Source organism: Heloderma suspectum, chromosome 11 (assembly GCF_057233095.1).
Source record: "Heloderma suspectum isolate Gila_16-S chromosome 11, 16-S_ref, whole genome shotgun sequence".
NCBI classification, from domain to species: Eukaryota; Metazoa; Chordata; class Lepidosauria; order Squamata; family Helodermatidae; genus Heloderma; species Heloderma suspectum.
In genome coordinates this window covers 43954658-43968021 of record NC_139468.1, presented here as the reverse complement: position 1 = coordinate 43968021, position 13364 = coordinate 43954658, and the positions used below count along the sequence as shown (strand labels likewise).

Below are 13364 nucleotides of genomic sequence, written 5' to 3'. Positions count from 1 at the left end.
TGTGTGTGAGAATGTATATGAGAGAGATGGATGGCAGGAATGAGCTGGCTGGAGAAAAAGAGTGTGCCTTCTGTGAAATAGGTTTCTGTTGGCGCTGAAAACTGTGGGTTCAAAAGAGCTGTTTAGTGTGTTGGTGCTCAGAACCCGCTCCTGCCTTGTACTCAGTCTTTTGTGCAGGTTCCTTGTCCTTTGCAACTAGCCAAACCTCCCATGGCAGCCATTTTGTAGCGGTGCCCAGGACAGTTTCCCATATTGCCAAATATACCTTTGGGCCCAGAAAGGTTGCCTACCCCTGCCAAAGACTGTCTTACATAAAAATCTTAATACAACACATTTTGAGTGAGTAAAGACTTGTTTTAAAAAGCATTTAATTCATCCCAAAAGAGAAAATATTTCACAGAAGATTTTTTCAGTATATCCCAAAATTTCTAATGGTTGCACTGGAAAAATGGGGTGGTGGGGGGGAAGTCCTCAGGGGAGAAAATCCAATTTCCCCCAAGGCTGTGAAATCTCTAAGGGAAGGTCCAGGATACTGAAGGTGGACAACTCTGCAGGGCTAACTGTGTATTGCTCCTGCCCCATGGCAATATAAGAAGCGTAAGCCCAGCCGGAGCCACACTGCAAAATAGACTTTGGCAATTAAGTTCTATGTGGAAGTTTGCAAGGCACTGAGATTTGGTTTCCAGTCTTAAAAATTAATTGCATTCCTTCACTTTAAAAACAAAGATCTCTGCAGGGAGATGGATGGAGGAACCAAGAAAGCACTAAAAGTCAACCAGAATCTGTAGACAACATCTGCCTGACATCTCAAGCAATCAAGACCTGCCAATGTTAGGAAATTCCCAAGTCACCAGAAGCCAAACAAGTTTCAGGATGCTGCGTTTGGATTTCCACAGTTTGTTCAGGAAAACCTCCTTTGAACAGGCAAGAAAGGTGATTAGAAGAACAGGCTACCCTCCTGTGCAGCTGGGAAAGTAATTCCCAAGTGGCTGTGTTTGCCTCATGCAGCACACCTTTGTTGCAATCTATTCACCTCCCTTCAGTGTTGCAAGAACACACAATTAAACAAACGCTCTTGGTTGCAGAGAGCCACCTAAAGAAGTGAGAGGTTAAGCATCTGCCATCATAACGTTTGCAACCCAGAGTCTAGCCAACTCTCTTTCCCATCTCTGCAACATCCAGTTCTATGTTTTAAAAAGGAATTAATAAAAGCCTACTATAGAAAAAAGGATAACCAAGACTGCACGTATGATAGAGGATAACATTATGTATGGTGTGTAGAAAGTGGAGAGAGATAGTCCCCCCCGCCACACACACAGTGATGTGGGACAGAACGTTTCCTGCTGCAATGTTTTTCACAAAATCGTCATCCAATAAAAAGATTTTCTTAGGAGTTTTAAATCTGTTTGAATGTGAAACTGAAATCACATCAACAGAGCAATTCTCTAATCCAGTTATGTCAGGTGGGGGGGCACTTGCACCACTGCAACACCATCCATATGCTAGGCTTGCCCAGCCTGGAGCAGGAGGGGGCAAACACACTGCTTCAAAAAGTACAGAGCACTGCATTGGCGACAGCTATACCTCCATCGTCCATGGAAACACTGTCTGGTGCCCACTAATCACAAGCCAAGTACAGTGATGCCACACTGAAGTCAACACCCCCATGTCAGACAGACACAGGAGGAGCCACTGTGCTCATGGTGATAGAGGGACACATCCAGGACATCTCGTCTCACACACACGCACACACACCCTGTCTGGCACGACAATGCCACACCACCTTCTACAGTAGCAATTGCTATGGCACAGGCAGGAATAGGCTAGCAATCGAGAGTCCCGGGATCCTTGCACCCAGCAGTTTGAATCCCCTTATATGCTTCCCAGTCTCTGCTCATAAGTACCCTTTTGAGCATGTTACACAACAGGATGGCAGGACTGATCAAGAAGAAATCATGCCAAGCCTCCTCTCCTTTTTTAAAAAACAGAATTACAAATTTGGTGGATCATGGGAATGTCATGGACACAGTATATCTTGATTTAAGAAAAGCAGTTGACAAGCTATACCATGCTATCCATGATGACAAGGTGGTATATGTGGGCTGGATGCTACTACTACTGTTAGATGGCTTCACAGCTGGTTGAGCAACTGTATCCAATGAGTGCTCATTAATTGCTCAGCATCAGCCAGGAGTCTCAAGTGGAGTGTCAAAATGCTGTGTCCTGGGCCCTGTGCTGTTCCAACTTTTTTTGTAAATTACTTAGACGAATGACTAGAGGAGATGCTTGTAAGATTTTTCTGTGATGTGAAGCTGGGAGGGATCACTAACACCACAGAAAAGAGAATCAAGATTTAAAATGATCTTGACAGGATGGAACGTTGAGCTGAAACCACAAGATGAAATTCTACAGAGATAAAGGTAAAGTCCTCCATTTAGGTATAAAGAATCAAAGGCACAAGTGTAGGATAGGGGATGACCTGGCTTGGCAGCAGTACACATGAAAAGGATCTTACTGAGCTTTTGATCAACTATCTGCCACCAGTGTGATGCAGCTGCTAAAAAAAAAAGTTCATGCAATCTTAGGTTACATAAACAGAAGCATAGTGTCCAGAACATGGGGAGAAATGGTTCCACTCTATTCTGTGCTGGTGAGACCATACCTGGAGTATTGTATCCATTTCTGGGTGCTACATTTTTAAAAGGGTGCTGATAAGCTAGAATGTGCCCAATGGAGGGCGAGCAGGATGGTGCCGAGTCTAGAAACAAAGTCCTATAAGGAACGGTGGAAATAGCAGAGTAAGTGTAGTGCAGAGATTAACAGTGCTCAAATATCCAAAGGGCTGTCATGCAGACTTGTTCTTTGCTGTTCCAGAGGGCAGGACTGCAATCAATAGGTGCAAAGTGTAGGGAAGCAGATTTCAGCTAAACCAGCCTTCCCCAATGCAGTGCCCTCTAGATATTTTGGGCTACAATTCTCATCAGCCCCAACCATTGGCCATGCTGGCAGGGCCTAATGGGAGTTGTAGTCCTAAACACCTGGAGGGCATCCTGTTGGGGAAGGCTGAGCTAACCAGGAGAAAGATCCAAACATTAAGAGCTTTCTGGCAGTAGACCAGTCGGAAGGCAGTGGGCTCTCCTCTGCTGGAGGATTTCAAATGGGCTGGATGGGCAGCTGTTGGGGATGCAGGAGCTGAATCCTGCATTGAGCAGGGGATTGGACTAGATGACCTCCAAGACCCCTTCCAACTCTATGATTCTATGGCAGGCAGTATATCACAGCAGCCAAAGAGCTCCCTGAGAAGGAGAACTGCAGAGAGGTTACACAGTCTTTCTTGAGGAAAGGGCTCAAGACCCACAGAAGGGGATCAGCCTTTTGCTAGGCAGGGAAAGGGAGGAGCCAGGAGAGGAAACAAGCAAAATCAAAGTTCTGCTTCAGCAGGAACCACCTTCACTAGCTCAATGCATAGATCATGGGTCTGGGAAACAGGTGGTGCAAGATCAAGCAACCCTGGAAGGAATGGCAAGAACAAGGCCCCAGTCCTCTTTTGCATGCCTAGGCAGCAACAGCCCTATCAGAGGCAAAAGAGAGGGAGGTCTTAGCACTAGAGCCCACTGCAAAGTCCACAGAGCAGAACAGCTCTGTACTCACCCAGCCACTGCAGGAGCCATCCCAGGGCACTTGTCACCCCTGGGCCCAAAGACCCAATCACATATCTCAGCTTTCACAGGCAGGAGGCCCCGGTTTCCAATCTGGGTGAGGACATCCCATGAGGAAAGGTGGCGGGCGGGCGGGGGGGGGGGCCCTCACACAGACACACCAGAGAGCATGTGGGACAGGAGCCAGCCAGCCCTTTGCCACCCCAGGCTTTGTTTGACAGGCCAGTTGGGCTGGCTACCATCCCAACAGGCCTCGCTGTACCCCCCTGCCCTCACACATGGGGCAGCAGCAGCCACCCCAGCTGTACACACTCAGGGGACTGCCCCCCAGTGATGCCCAGAGCCTGGCTGCCCGAGCTCTGCTAGCAGCAAGGTCCCTGGTCCTCCTCCCATCCTGAGGACAACTGACGCAAGGCTGGACTGGAGGGGCTGCCAGCCCCGCGTAACAAAGGACACGCGTGGCAACGTCGTAGCCTTTACTGGACGGCAGCAGGGGTGGAGTGTGAGCTACGAAAGAGAGGATGTGTGCGGGATTGCCAACTGGTGGCCCTGGCAGGCCTCCTGAGCCTTGGACGGCTGCACGGCACGCAGCAGTGTGACAGGCGTCGCTGACTCCACTTGCCCTGGGCCTGCTGCCGAAGTGCCTGCCGTGGCACTTGCCAAGGCGCAGGAGCCTGCCTGGAGCAAGTCAGCGGCAATCCCCCGGAGGAACAGCGGGAAGTGCTCCTGCCACCGCATCCCTTGGGGCCTGCCTGGAACTGCCCATGCGGGAGGCGTCTCCTTCGCCTGGTGGAGAGCTGCCTGTGAGGAGCGGTGAGCAATGGGCAGAGCTGGAGCAGAGGCACAGGAGGGCTTGCGAGGAAGCGACGGAGGGGGAGTGGCCCCCCCAAGTGCTCCTCCGGTGTCCTTGCCTCAGCCTCCCCATCGGGAAGAGGCTTCAGTGGCAGTTTGCTTTGCTCCGTGTGTCCATGGTGCAATCCTGCAAGGCAAGGTGCCTCTGAGCATTTGGCAGTAGCAACTACGGATGCAGCAGACAACGGAAAGCGCACCTCTGTGAAGTCTGCCACATTCCCAGAACACAGCTTGAGGCAAAAAGACACCACTCCAAAAAGCACAGAACAGCGCCACACCGCCAGCAGCCATGGCAAAACCTGAATGAGAAGCGAGTGAAGCCTCAAGGTCCCTGTGCTGCCCCCCATCCCAATACCTGCATGTGGGGGTGCATACTTACCATTATGCCTCCTATGCGGGAGGCACTGCTCCCAGCTGTTGGGGAAGAAGGATTCTTCCATCAATATAGTTGAGCCAAGGCACAGTAATCACATAATGAACTCCATATAAATCTCCGTCCCTTGCTTACTTGTGTGTGGGGTGCTGCGTCTCTATCCTCAGCTGCAGGAATGGAGTGGGAGTTGCTCTTGGGTGTTTATGTCTTAGAGTCCTGGGCAGAGGACCTGGAAGGGTTTTGAGGAGCCAGGTGTTAGCAGTGTGCTCCTTCTATGTGTGTTATGAGATAAGGCTGTTTGTGTAAAGTGCCCTTTCTCCATAGTTCTCATGATCAACATTCCCCTTTGTCTGCTCTAAGTTTTCATGGCTCAAGACCAGAGCTATATAGCACAAAAACAAGAGAGAAGTGATTATCAAAGTGCCTGTAATATTTATTCTGCCCAACATGTTTTAGACATAAGGTTCTTTTTCAGGGGCTTTCACTTGACTTCCCACATAATATGCAGCAATGAGCCCTTCTGCTCCTTCCTCTGCTGAGACTAGGTGCAGAGTTATGTCAAGTCCTGTATGCCACTGTGGCAGCATGGGTACCAGGGTGGGAGTAGGTTCGCTTTCCATTGAGATGGGTGATATTTCACTTACAGCTGCTCTGTACATGACACAGAATAGAAAGTAGTAGTAGGGTTGGAAGGGGCCTACAAGGCCATCGAATCCAACCCCCTGCTCAATGTAGGAATCTGACATTGGAAGGGTGCCAGATTTGGCACAAGTCTGCTCTTCCCTGTCCTACCTTCTTCTCATCCTTGTTTTGTGATTTAGGCTGGCAGAATTGTGCCACAGTGTAGATATGGTGGCACAAAACTACACCAGCATACCTCAGATTCTCCCAATGTAGTGGAGCTTCCACAGTACCCTATCGCCCCGAGCTGGCATAACTCGAATATAGGATTGTACCCCAAATGTACTTTAAGGCAATGGGGATACTAATAAAACATTTCAGCTCAACTACTTTTGGCTATTGGAACACTTTCAAGAAACTCATACAATACAGAAAATTCACATGGTATACTATTTGAGTTTGTTTCCTATATGTAAGTCAAACAAACATGCTAAGTCAGATGTTAGTCAATTTAGGGAAGTGGAAAATTTTCCAAAAACAATTACGTTATTCCTGTCCCATAATACAAGAACTTGGGGTTAACCAATTAAATTGATTGAAAGCCGAGTCAGGAAGTACTTCCTCACAATTAATGTAAGGAATTTACTGCTACAAGATGTAGCAATGGCAAATTCATGGTGGAAGGATCTATCCATATTTATTTGTTGTTGCAACATTGATGTGCAGAGGAAAGTATTTGCAGGGGGACAAGCAGTGGGAGAGGTGGGGGGAAGGGCTATTGCCTTCATGCCCTGCTTCCCAGGGGCATCTGGCTGGTACCTGCTGGAAAAAGGCTGCTGGATGACATGAATCCTTGGCTTGATCCAGGAAGGCTCTTCTGATGTTCTTAACTGCTCCAGGGACAAGAGCTGAAAATGTAAGGCCCAGATCTGTATCTCCAAAATGGAGAAATAACCACAATCTGCTCACTTACTTCCATGTCAGTGCTCAAGAAGCAGACTCAATGGCCAACAAACAACCATAAAATAAAAAGGGCTGCTGGACAACAAACATTTCCCGCATATTTCTGACAAAACTTCTTTTGCCTGTTCCACACCTTCCCAAGTTGGATTTTATGATCAAACTTTTGCCAATGGAAGGAAAGTTCACAGAGAATGGATAGCATGTCAGAGACGACATCAATGACAAAGTTCAAGCTCAGGATACTTCTAGAACTTGCCTATCTATGTAAATCTGATCAGTAGTTGCAAACCACAGAATGGCTGGAGATATCATTAGAAGGATCAGTTGTGAGAGCCGGGTATACACAAAAGGCTGATAATGAGCAAGGCTGTTAATGGGAATGATATTCAACATCCAAAGAAATAAATTGAATACTGGGGCAGCAAGGTAGAAAAGGGAGGTGGCATCCTTATTTTAGCATTTGAGAGAAAGGGGGCAGCATATTAAGTTTACCAAACAAAGGTCTCTACAAGGGAGACATTTCATTTTACTCCCTCAGCTCAATCCTTTTAATTTCAATGCTATTACTCAGGAACACTTAGAAACCAAAGTGTCTTTAATCTCAAGTGTTTAAAAAAGATCCATAGAACAGCTGGCAAACTGCATCCTGGGAAGGGAATACAGCTCCCATGGAAACACTCCTCACCCATTCCCCATCCCACAGGCAAAGCTAGGCAATGGGAGGGGGCAGACAACAATTCCCAACACTTCCAGGCTGGGCCAAGGCAGAAAGAAGGTATAAGAAGGAATACTGAGGAAAATCTAAGAGACAAAACAGCTACAAAGGGACAAGAGTGAGAAGACCCCATGTCTATACAACATTAAGGAAATTATACCAAAGTACACAGCATTCAAGATCATAGAAAGGCAGAGCAAATCTATCTATGGAGAGAGAGAGAGTGAATACTGCAAAATATCAGAGGATACATGCTGGTATGCACACACACCAGTAAGCGCGCGCACGCGCGCACACCAGTAAGCAGACTGAAACAGGAAAGATAAAATTAGAAGCAGCAAGCATTCTTCCTTCTGTAATTCTAGCACTCCTTCTTCCCCTCTTTATTTCTGCATTTGATCACCTGGGATGGTCAGCACAAGCAAACTGCTGCCCTGTCTGGCTCCTTCATTCACAGTTTCAGTACTACCTCATGCTTGAATGGACGCAAAGCATTCTAAATGTTTTGCTGGGAAAGCAACTACAGTAGTACACACTTTCTAGTTATTAAAAGGATTTCACATGTTTCTGTTCCTGAATAGAAGACAAGTCTACCTTATATGCTATATCCTTGTTATGTTTTCCACCTTTAACCAATACATGGAGCTGAAGGCATAGGTGCTCCGCAGACCAACAGAAAGTGTAACATCTGTTTGGGGAAATTCTTAATCTTTAGCATACAGAAGCCCTTTTCTCTACCCCAGGACCATCACACGGCAACTGGATACACACAAACAAGGAGGGGGAAACAAACCACAGTGGCTTATCCCATCCCACCCCCTGCATGCATGCCAGTTGTGTGCCGGGAGGGATTTGCACTATTATCCTTGGCAGTGCAGCTTGTTGTGTTGTGCAAACCTGGCCGGGGTGGCTTGTTGCCATAGGTACCAAGCCACCCAGAACCCATGGGCTGCTGCTGCTGCGGATAACAAGCCACTGAGAATCCTACAAGCCACCCTAGCCAGGTTCGCAGATGCAACAAACCTCACAGCCAAGGGTAATTATGCAAATTCCCCTGGCATGTGAAGGGGTGGGGAGGAATAAGCCACTCTTTGATAGTGCAAACTGGGCCATTACATATCTAGCCACCATACTATGTCACCCACTTTCCCCTACCATTTTGCCATATGGGAAGAGCAAGGTGGTTGAGGAACCACCACTGGTGTTTTGTGGATCCCTTCTAAAACTGGATGCAATCTTCACCTCCTACAGCAAGAGGTTTCCCAAACCATTTGAAGTTGAGGTCCCTCCTAAATGTATTCTACCTTCCAGGCCCCCACAACCAACCAGTAGCCATCTGCATGAATCCTCACACAAAGCAGCATGTATTTGCTGCCCCTTCCATAGTTAGTGGAGCTTTGCCTGCTGCAAGATCCTCTTCCTGGAACTTCACACCACACCTTCAGGGGTCTTGCTCCCCAGACTTCAGAAGGGCCCACCACATCATTTCAGAACCACTGACCTGCAGCTGGAACCTAAACAATCGCTCTCCCTCTTCTCTCGTTAACCTTAACACATACATCCAGAAAACTTTGTAGCACCCAAACACAGGGATAAACAATTTCAAAGTCTCCAGTGAACTTTTAACATCCTCTGTTCTTTCCCCATATGTAAAAACATTTCAAGCACTCTCCAATTGTAAGATTCTACAGAAAAATGAAAGAGAACTTAAAGGAAAGAAAATGTGTGCATGCTTTGGATGAGCTGTGCCCTCCCCCCCTCAACAACTGAGAAGGTATATCTCCTAGGAATGTCACCTTCCAGTAAGCTATTCCACATAGGCAATCCATCTCTGAGCTCCAAAGGAAATGGACACTGGCCTCTGGAGGTTGACAGCTGTGGTACTCTCTTTGAGCTGCAGCATCCCCTCTTGAATATAAAGGTAAGCATTACATAGATAATGTATGTGAAGTGCCTTGAGCAATTAGGAAAAACCTGTATATTAATTCTACTATTATAAAAAACCAAACAGCAATTAATACCAACATATTATCTCAAATGAAATATAGTCCTGGCTTTTGCTGAACACAATACTTAGTAAGAACTAATCTATTCTTGTAGGTATTTCTCCCACTCTCAGGCTTTTACTCTCAAGCTATGCTGAGATGGAAGCTCAGTCTTTACTAGACAGCCTTTTGACTGCCACATGCAGTTGCAAATGGAGCTTAAAGAGTTAGATGCCATTCCAAACAGCAGATAGGAAATCTAAAGTCGCATTGATTAAAAGGTGAATCTTTGAATTATTATCTCTTCAGGGTTTCACCTTTAGACAAGTCCTTGGGAGATGGTGAACCACTAGCCTTTCCTGTATTGCCTGCTACAATCCATCTGAAGCATACAGAATATCCTGCTCAGTACACACTTCTTACTCAAGGTCAATGTCCACGGGAAGAATTTACATGGCCACTCTGTTCTGTTTAGCTATAATCACTTGAACTCAGGAAGACCCGGTGTCTACAATGCTGTTAGAATTTTTTAAAAATCAACGTCTTGGGGGAGGTCACTGTATGGCTCAGCATGGTCTGCTACTTTCGCAAGTCTGCTTTGCTGAAAGACTTATTTTTTGGGTAGTTCTGGAAGGGAGGGGGAGGAAGGCACATGGACAGGGAAGAGGACCAAGATGTGTAACTGTGCAACCCAACCCAGTTGGCAAGAACAGCCCTGTGGGCAACGGACTGAATGCATTTAAAGACCCACTAAAAGAGGCAAGAGGCACAAACCTCAGCCAGACAGCCAAGCAGGCACCAGGACATCACACCGAGTCATATGAGGACAAACCCCTTCCCAGCAGTCTTTCATCAGGCGAGACCCCAGCACGGCAGCCCACAAAACCAGTGGAGAAAACAAAATTGCCAACTTCTGTTAGCGTTTGACAGCACAGGAGGTCTCAGGCAGCCAAAAGGGCAAAGTGGCCCGTCCTTTGCAGCAGTTCCAACAAGGTTTTTCAGAGCTGCGCTTGGCCATAGCCAGCCAGAAGCAGGCAGAAAAACGTGGGAGCGATTATTTATAGACTGCAGTCTTGAGCCCTTCGAGCAAGCCCCACGGAATTTCGGAGGACTAACGTCGAGTCAGCCCCCGCGCATCGGATTGGCCTGTAAGCAGCCGGCAGCTCCTCGCCTTCCCCCTGCACTCCTCTCTGGTGACTAGCTCCAGGGAAGTTCACCGCGGCCAGGCACATCCCTCTCCCGAGGGCTGCTCGGGGAAGCAACCCTCGCAGAGGCGGCGACAGGTGAGGCGCCGCCGGCCCGCCCAGGGAGGGTCCGCTCCAGCGGGCCATGCCGGCGCCTCCCCCTGCGCAGCAAAACTTCGCAGGCGGAGGGGAAAGTTGCAGCGGCACAGCGAGCGCCGCGGGGCGGGGGCCGCGTCGAACGGGCGCCCCACGTGCTGCGAGCCCAGCGGAGCCGCGGCTCGAGCCGGCCGGGCGCGCGCCCCTCCCCTCCTCTCCCGCGCGCGCGCGCCCCCTCCTCCCCCCTTCTCCAGGCGCCATCACTCTTTTCTCTCGCGCCCTCCTCTGGCATCGGCGAGCCGGGATGGGCGCAGGGGGCGGCGGCGGCAGCCCACCGGGCCTGTTGCGGGGCTTTCCGCGGCGGCCTCCCGCGCCTCCGAAGCCTGCTCCCCTCTGGCCACGCTAGGCTCAGCTGGCCGGGCTACGGCTAACTCACCATGGGACTCCCGGAGAGGCTTGGCAACAGGGGCGGGCAACCCTACTTCAGAGAGGCGAGGCGGGCGGGCGGGCGAGGCCGCCGCACCCCTTCTCCTCTGCTGCTCCTGGTCTGGGCGCTGCCGGCTGCTCCTCGCTTGCTCGCAGTTCCCCTTCTCTTTTCTCTCTCTCTAGCAGGAAGGAAGAAGGGAATGAGGCAGGGCTGACGTGAAGGGATGCAAAACAGCCCCTCCTAACCCCGCTCCGAGAAAAGGGAGAGAGAGAAAAAGAAAGGCGCAGAGGAGGGAGAGCGAGAGCAGCAGCAGCAGCCCTTTTATCTCGCTTTTGTTTTCGCACTTCCTCTCTCTCTCCGGTCCTCGCCAAGTTTTCTTTTCTCTCCCTCCGCCCCACAGAGCTTCTCTCTCTTCCCTTTTCCCAGCGTACTGAACCCCTAACCACCACCCCCTTCCTCATCCTCCTTTCTCTTCCTGAGTTAGGTTTGCAAGTGCGCCAAGTCAGTTCTCACCACCTCAGGTGAGGAGCTCTGGTGAGGACGAGAGAGAGCTTGGGCCCCACCCCTCACTGCTGGGAAATAGAGATGTCTGGGTTAAGTAAGGATGGCAGGAGGGTGTTTTTGCCAGTTTGGACCTCGCCCCAAGTTCATCTAGTCCCATGTTGTACTTCAGGGCATGATGGTGGCACCCATCATTACTGCACATTTAGCTATCCTGACTCAAAATATGCCTTGAGTGAAAGACTGCTTCCTTCCCCCTCTTGAACCTGCTGGCTGTCAATTCATTGGGTGACATCACATTTAACTATAAAAAAGCAACAAACCAAACAACCCCACTAGCCATGCTCTTCCCATTTATAGGTGGGACCCAAATCCAGATGGGGAGGACAGAGTGCCTGGTACCACCTAAGATGACCCACTAGTCCTGTATTGCCTTATTAAGCATCTGTGGGGCAGTTCAATACATCTGGAGGGCAGCAGGTTCAGGAAGGTTTGTTTAGCCCATCCTGCCAGTTACTGAAGTAAGCAACAAGCAGGAGTGGATCAACTCACAGGAAAACTAGGCCAACGCAAGTCATTTTTGCTAGTCCCAGGCCCTCCATCCATCCCATCTGGAAAGACCAAGGAAAGTGGGTGCATGACAGATAAGTTGTAAGCAAACACAATTTGTGACACTGCACAACATCATTGCTGATCACAGGGCACATCTCTTAATGCATCAGCCTCAGCTTCCAGTTTCCTAGCTGTGTGGAGCTTTAGCCAACATGAGATAGCCTTAGCTCTGGTCTTAAACCAGCAGTTTTTTAATCACTGAATTTCCCTGACGTTTAAAAAGGAAACTTGTTATTACAGAGTTCAGGGGGGAAATCCACAAACAAGCCATTAACAGGATATATATGTATAAAAGAGTAAACTTGTTCTTGTATGTTCAGAAAGGCTTACTTGAGTAAGACTGCACAGGATTCCCATGTAGCCTTCTCTTCCTCACTCTCTTCACAAGTGATATGTCAGGCAGAATGACTCCCTCAGCCCCCAAAATTACCCCACTCAGTTGACAGTCTCCTGTACCCCCTCTCACTAACAAGAATGCTGATAGGAGAAATGCACTGGGCATGCTTGATTTATGTCAAACATCAGGATTCTAAAACCTCAGGAAGTTTGCATGGATAGAGAAATGTACCCTTTGCAGGCAATCACTGTCCATGTGTGGAAGGCAACAAGAACAGCAAGGGGGGAGGGCTGAGCTCATTCCCACTTCTCCTTCTGTGTAGAATTTACATGTGAGCAGAACTGACTAGGGCTAGACTCTCAGAACCATCTTAATCATGCTCTTACCTAGAGCGTGAATATATGAATGCCTCTTGTGCAAGACACAATCCTTGCACACTTTTTTCTACCACACAGAAAACAGCAAAGATTTCTGCCTTCAGAAAGTCAGCATGTGGGCCCCAATCCACATATTTCCCTTACCTACTAAATGTAAAGGAAAAGCAGGGATCAGGATCTTCATGCTACATTTCTGCTTTTGGAAAGGTGGTACGAGGCTCTGATCCTTCTGCTTCCATTACCTGTGCATTCCCCACACCCACACATTCCCTTATGATTAAATGGCATTATTTTAAAGATGAACCTAGGTGAGGACCCTGGAGTGGGAGGTAGGAAGCTTTAATCCATTGTCCTATGCCTGCAATTTGCCAAAAAGCCATCCAGTTGTAATGTAACGTAAATTGCTGGCATGGGAGGCTTGATCCAGACTGGAACCAATGGGGGTTGGGTGTGGTGGTAGGGTTAAAATCTCCCTAAGCACACTACGGTCCCGATCTGTTTAGCAACATTCCATAACTAAAGGAATAAGCATTGAACATATAATACAGTACATTTCCTCTGCAAAACCCTTTGAAAACACTGGAGTAATGGAAACATTCTAGCTTCAGAACGAAACTGAGGATGCATGACAGAACTTTGCCAGCAGTTGCTGCCACAGGCTA

The 13364-nt window shown here is 48.6% G+C and overlaps 1 protein-coding gene across 8 annotated transcripts in view; it reads right to left on the bottom strand.

Moving 5' to 3' along the window:
• ZNF710 (zinc finger protein 710) overlaps positions 1 to 13364 on the bottom strand; it is a 33899-nt gene that overhangs the window by 17025 nt on the left and 3510 nt on the right. The window contains exon 2 of one of the 8 annotated variants that reach the window (XM_084817695.1): positions 10885 to 11053. The exons of 4 other annotated variants lie outside the window; for them this stretch is intronic. The gene's annotated coding sequence lies outside the window, so the exon portion shown is untranslated. Of the gene's footprint in view, positions 1 to 9942; positions 10523 to 10884; positions 11054 to 13364 lie in introns of those variants that run through there. 3 more of the 8 variants (XM_084817699.1, XM_084817700.1, XM_084817697.1) reach the window with 3 other exon arrangements.